Raw genomic sequence first — 7,149 nt, 5'->3', positions numbered from 1 at the left:
CAGTTGCAATGAAGTGTTACTAGAGGGCAGCAGTATGAACAAAAGAGCACACTGAGGCTTTTCTTCTGCTTGCTGACATGATTCTTGTTCATGGTGGTCTTGAGGGCCTACGGAGTGAAGAAATGCGAACACTGAGGGGATGAGGAATGGCTGGCCTGTATTTGTGGTGAAGGGGGAATATTTGGAAGGTAAACAGCAAGATGAAAGCGCCAAAGCATATATGTTTGCTGAGTGATTGAGTCTGTGTGTCACTTGTCTCTTTGAATGGACATGTGAGAAAGGAACAGCAGCACCATAGACTTCAGATGGGAGAGCAAGCAAGGATGAATATTTTCCTCAAATCCAAATACTTACAGCACCTCAAAGATGACAAGTTCGATATGATGTTCTGCAATTGTAAGGATTTGCCATGTGTGGTGCATAAATATGCATGGTTAGTGAGGTTTTTCCGAGAATGTCAGTAGCGCTCCCTTTGTGAGTATAGTTAGGCTGGCAAATGTCAGGCACTCCTTTGGGGGTATGAGGCGAAGAAAAAATTTGGGAAGTTTGCTCCAGTCATCTATACGATCCAAAGACACTGGGGAATCGTTACAGAGGGAGCCAGGCTGCACAAAATGTGGTCACAGCTGGACAGAAATCTTTAGCAGGGACTTTTGACTAACCCCAATGTGGGACCAGGACCGCAATACCTCTGTGTCTCTGAAACTTATTTTGACCTCTGGACACCACCATCTCAATACCCCTCGAATGTTCACTCCTGGTACCCCAGCTTTGGTACTGCATCAACCAGGTTTCAATCGTTTGAGTGACCACAAACACCCTTCCTATGTGCCTTCCATTTACATTCAGTCAGAAACCCAGCTACTTCGTTCGCTGTTCAATCTCAAGTGACAGTTGGATGCACATTGCAGGGGTATACAGGCATTTACCGTACTGTACAGCCCCTCTCAGTACAGCCAGACTATACTTCTTAAAATCATAAATACATGTTTTGCCCAACAGTAAGGCCAGGCCTTTCCTCTGTAGTTCATAGCCAACATAAGGAGGAAAAAATAAACTGAAGAGCATGCCAAAATTCTCTACAGACACTGCCAATCCTCACACTTCTGCCTATTTGCATGCTGTGGTTATTCACTATGACCCACTAAACCAATTGCCAACAGTAGCCTCTCCCTGCCTCATTGGTATGCTCCGATGCCACCTTTATTTAGCAAATGTAGATTTCGTAGCGTGATTCGCTATAGCCTCTGTTTTCAACAGAAATGTCCTAAAGGGACCTATATCAATCTGCAGGGTGGGGAGGAGTGGGGCTGCTGCTGCTGGCAGTAAAATTTTGGGGCACCGCACCTGCAAAAATACAGCCACATGCTCCTTGTTGTACCTTTCAATACGATAACTGCAGCAGAATTGTATGGTGACCCCTGTTGGTAATAGAAACTGTCAAACAGCTTTTTGCCTCCCATCCCGTTGCCCCTAACCATTTGGGGTACACCCCATGAGGGAGGATCAGAGCAATAAAAACTAATGGTAGCCCCCCAAAAAGTACCTGGAAGCCATGCCATTCTGTGGACCTCATCGCCCTTCACGTTACGCCCAAGCAACTTTTAATACTGCTCCCCCAAATTTTGCCTGCCCCCTCCCAACAGAAAGCAGAGAGTATAGGGCGGTGCAGTAAAAAGTATTTGCCTAGCCTAGGCTCCTCCTATACCCTTCTTCTCTGACCACACATAATCCGACTAGGCTCCTCCTATACCCCTCCTCTCCGATCACACCCAATCTGACTAGGCCCCTCCGACCCCACCCAATCTGAATAGGCTCCTCCTATAGCCCTCCTCTCTGACTAGGATCCTCCTCTCTGGCCCCTCCTCTCTGACTAGGCTCCTCCTACAGCCCTATTCTCTGACCCCACCCAATCTGACTAGGCTCCTCCTCTCTGACCCCTCCTCTCTGACTCGGCTCCTCCTATACCCCTCCGACCCCACCCAATCTGAATAGGCTCCTCCTATACCCCTCCTCTCTGACTAGGCTCCTCCTATACCCCTCCTCTCTGACCCCACCCAATCTGACTAGGCCCCTCCTCCTATACACCCCTCTGACCCCACCCAATCTGACTAGGCTCCTCCTCTCTGACCCCTCCTCTCTGACTAGGCTCCTCCTATACCCCTCCTCTCTGACCCCACCCAATCTGACTAGGCCCCTCCTCCTATACACCCCTCCGACCCCACCCAATCTGACTAGGCTCCTCCTACAGCCCTCTTCTCTGACCCCACCCAATCTAACTAGGCTCCTCCTCTCTGACCCCCTCCTCTCTGACTAGGCTCCTCCTACAGCCCTCTTCTCTGACCCCACCCAATCTGACTAGGCTCCTCCTACAGCCCTCTTCTCTGACCCCACCCAATCTGACTAGGCTCCTCCTCTTTGACCCCTCCTATCTGACTAGGCTCCTCCTATACCCCTCCTCTCCAATCACACCCAATCTGACTAGGCCCCTCCGACCCCACCCAATCTGAATAGGCTCCTCCTATAGCCCTCCTCTCTGATTAGGCTCCTCCTATACCTCTCCGACCCCTCCTCTCTGACTCGGCTCCTCCTATAGCCCTCTTCTCTGACCCCACCCAATCTAACTAGGCTCCTCCTCTCTGACCCTCTCCTCTCTTACTAGGCTCCTCCTACAGCCCTCTCCCCCGACCCCACCCAATCTAACTAGGCTCCTCCTCTCTGACCCCTCCTCTCTGACTAGGCTCCTCCTACAGCCCTCTTCTCTGACCCCACCCAATCTGACTAGACTCCTCCTCTCTGACCCCTCCTCTCTGACTAGGCTCCTCCTATACCCCTCCTCTCCAATCACACCCAATCTGACTAGGCCCCTCCGACCCCACCCAATCTGAATAGGCTCCTCCTATAGCCCTCCTCTCTGATTAGGCTCCTCCTATACCTCTCCGACCCCTCCTCTCTGACTAGGCTCCTCCTATAGCCCTCTTCTCTGACCCCACCCAATCTAACTAGGCTCCTCCTCTCTGACCCTCTCCTCTCTTACTAGGCTCCTCCTACAGCCCTCTCCCCCGACCCCACCCAATCTGACTAGGCTCCTCCTCTCTGACCCCTCCTCTCTGACTAGGCTCCTCCTATACCCCTCCGACCCCACCCAATCTGAATAGGCTCCTCCTCTCTGACCCCCTCCTCTCTGACTAGGCTCCTCCTACAGCCCTCTTCTCTGACCTCTCCTCTCTGACTAGGCTCCTCCTATACCCCTCCTCTCTGACCCCACCCAATCTGACTAGGCCCCTCCTCCTATACACCCCTCCGACCCCACCCAATCTGACTAGGCTCCTCCTCTCTGACCCCCTCCGACTAGGCTCCTCCTACAGCCCTCTTCTCTGACCCCACCCAATCTAACTAGGCTCCTCCTCTCTGACCCCCTCCTCTCTGACTAGGCTCCTCCTACAGCACTCTTCTCTGACCCCACCCAATCTGACTAGGCTCCTCCTACAGCCCTCTTCTCTGACCCCACCCAATCTGACTAGGCTCCTCCTCTTTGACCCCTCCTATCTGACTAGGCTCCTCCTATACCCCTCCTCTCCAATCACACCCAATCTGACTAGGCCCCTCCCACCCCACCCAATCTGAATAGGCTCCTCCTATAGCCCTCCTCTCTGATTAGGCTCCTCCTATACCTCTCCGACCCCTCCTCTCTGACTAGGCTCCTCCTATAGCCCTCTTCTCTGACCCCACCCAATCTAACTAGGCTCCTCCTCTCTGACCCTCTCCTCTCTTACTAGGCTCCTCCTACAGCCCTCTCCCCTGACCCCACCCAATCTGACTAGGCTCCTCCTCTCTGACCCCTCCTCTCTGACTAGGCTCCTCCTACAGCCCTCTTCTCTGACCCCACCCAATCTGACTAGGCTCCTCCTGAACCCCTCTCCTCTCTGACCCCACCCAATCTGACTACGCTCCTCCTCCTACACACACCACCTGTTACCTTTCTTTCACCTGTCTCTGTTCAGGCCACACCTATTTTACTTACCAACCAATCTGCTATCCCTCATTCGCTAGCCATGATTCCACTCTTACACAACACACAGACACATTTTCCTTACCAATTGGCCATTTAGGCCCACCTCCAACTTACCTCTGCTCTGCCACCATCAGTCTCCTGGTGCCGAACCCGGGATTTGAACCCTGGTTGCCTGGATGGAAGGCAGGAACTTACCCACTGGACCACACTGGTTTCCATGTAAGAAGCCTATCAAATTGTCCTTATGTCATGGTCATCCTTTTCATGTGCAATGGAAGCCGCAGGGAATGACACCAAGGCCTGTATGTTGCTTATAGTTACTACTGTAATCCTCTAGACCAGGGGTGCCCAAACCAGTCCTGGCGGGCCGTATCCATGCCAGATTTTTGGGATATCCCCATCTGGGGATCACGGTTCGATCCCCGGCACCGGCGGCAGATTAGCCCAGCACCAGGTGACTCTGGGAAATAGCTGGCGCCGCGGCTAGGGCGGCTGACTCCGGAATCTGGAGATTTTTTTATTTAAGGTTTTTGTAGAGCGCGTAGTAACCCTCGAGCATCCCAGAGATCAGGGTTCGATCCCCGGCACCGGCCGCAGATTAGCCCAGCACCACGTGACTCTGGGAAATAGCTGGCGCCGCGGCTAGGGAGGCTGACTCCGGAATCTGGAGATCACGGTTCAATCCCCGGCACCGGCGGCAGATTAGCCCAGCACCAGGTGACTCTGGGAAATAGCTGGCGCCGCGGCTAGGGCGGCTGACTCCGGAATCTGGAGATTTTTTTATTTAAGGTTTTTGTAGAGCGCGTAGTAACCCTCGAGCATCCCAGAGATCAGGGTTCGATCCCCGGCACCGGCCGCAGATTAGCCCAGCACCATGTGACTCTGGGCAATAGCTGGCGCCGCGGCTAGGGCGGCTGACTCCGGAATCTGGGGATCACGGTTCGATCCCCGGCACCGGCGGCAGATTAGCCCAGCACCATGTGACTCTGGGCAATAGCTTGCTTAATCTTCCCAACGGCCCCTAGCGCCTAGAGACCCTTACGGGCGATTGTGCGCCTTACAAATGTGGATTATTATTATTATTATTATTATTTGGGCCGATTCCGATCCGGTTCGTAAAAGCACATCTGCCCGAATCTGTCGGACAACCACGTACGCCCGGGAGAGGACTGCCCGGGACCCGTGGGGCCCGTCCTGGTCACTCTGACCTGCCATCGGCCTGGAGAAGGGAGCGCCGGACGCCCGGGGGGAGGACTGCCCGGGACCCGTGGAGCCCGTCCTGGGCACTCTGACCTGCCGTCTGCCCGGGGAAGGGAGCCCCGGACGCCCGGGGGGAGGACTGCCCGGGACCCATGGAGCCCGTCCTGGGCACTCTGAACTGCCGACGGCCCGGGGAAGAGAGCCCCGGACGCCCGGGGGAGGACTGCCCGGGACCCGTGGAACTCGTCCTGGGCACTCTGACATGCCGCTGACCCGGGGAAGGGAACCCCGGACGCCCGGGAGCCGTGGAGCCCGTCCTGGGCACTCTGACAAGCCGTCGGACCGGGGAAGGGAGCCCCGGACGCCCGGGACCCGTGGAGCCTGTCCTGGGAACTCCGGCATGCCGTTGGCCCAGGGAAGGGAGTCCCAGATACCCGGGACCCGTGGAGCCCGTCATGGGCACTCTGACAAGCCGGTGTCCCGGGGAAGGGAGCCCCGGACGCCCGGGACTCGTGGAGCCCGTCCTGGGCACTCTGGCATGCCGTTGGCCTGGGGAAGGGAGCCCCGGACGCCCGGTGGGGGAGGACTGCCAGGGACCCGTGGAGCCCGTCCTGGGCACTTTGACCTGCCGTTGGCCTGGAGATGAAAGCCCCGGATGCCTGGGGGAGGACTGCCCGGGACCCATGGAGCCCGTCCCGGGTACTTTGCCATGCTGTTGGCCTCCTGGAGATGGGTGCCCCGGACGCCCGGGGGAGGACTGCCCGGGACGTATGGAGCCCGTCCCGGGCACTTTTCCATGCCGTCGGCAGGGATGGAGCCCCGGACGCCCGGGGGACGACTGCCCAAGAGCCATGGAGCCCGTCCTGGGCAATTTGACAAGCCGTTGGCCTGGAGGAAGGAAGCCCCGGGTGGCCTAGGGAGGTGTTACCCAGGCATAGCCCATCTGGTCCCCCTAGCAGAGAACCACCAACCTTGGAGGGGTGTCCGGGCGTACCCTGTCCCTAGTAATCCGGAGGGAAATTACCTGACTTTCTTGCAATCTGTGCACACGAGGTGACAGAGGGGACCCAAGGCGCGAAAGTACCCGACCTCCTGGAGCCCTCGCTGGGATCCGGGAGGCGAATGGCACCTCATCATGACTTCCAGGGCGACCAGATGGCCGAGGCGAGAGGGGCGACCAGATGGCCGGGACCAAAATGACGCCAATCTGCCTGCCACGGAGCTGCAGGGCTCTGGGGCTGCAGGGTTCCGGGGGCTGCAAAGCTGCAGGTCTCTGGGGCTGCAGGGCTCCGGGGCTTCAGGCCTCCCCGGGCCCTGATGGACCCTCCGTCCCGGGCGCCTCCGACCCCCGGCCGGCTTGCAGGACGGAGGGGGGATTCCCGCACCACTGGGCCCTGCCGGACGGGGCTCAAGCCCCGGGCCCGGTCCCCGGCCCCAGTCCCGGCTTTCCGAACCCTAGGCCGGGCCGGGGAGAGCCTCCCCTGGGCCCCCGGTGGACCCTCCGTCCCGGGCGCCCCGGACCCCCGGCCGGATTGCTGGACGGAGGGGTACCAGCACCCTCGGGGCCTGGCCAGATGGAGTTCAAGCCCCGGGTCCGGTCCCACCTTCCGAACCCTAGCCAGGCTGGGGAGAGCCTCCCCGGGAACCGGTGGAGCCCCGTCCCTAGCGCCCGGACCCACTGGTGGCCTGCGGGACAGGGGGCTCCAGCACCCTCGGGGCCTGGCCAGATGGAGTTCAAGCCCCGGGTCCGGTCCCACCTTCCGAACCCTAGCCAGGCTGGGGAGAGCCTCCCCGGGCCCCGGTGGAGCCCCGTCCCCAGCGCCCGGACCCACTGGTGGCCTGCGGGACAGGGGGCTCCAGCACCCTCGGGGCCTGGCCAGATGGAGTTCAAGCCACGGGTCAGGTCCCAACCTTCCGAACCCTAGCCAGGCTGG

This window comes from Lissotriton helveticus, chromosome 3_1 (assembly GCF_964261635.1).
Source record: "Lissotriton helveticus chromosome 3_1, aLisHel1.1, whole genome shotgun sequence".
NCBI lineage: Eukaryota > Metazoa > Chordata > Amphibia > Caudata > Salamandridae > Lissotriton > Lissotriton helveticus.
The sequence above is the reverse complement of the archived record's forward strand: the minus strand, read 5'-3'. Positions refer to the sequence as shown.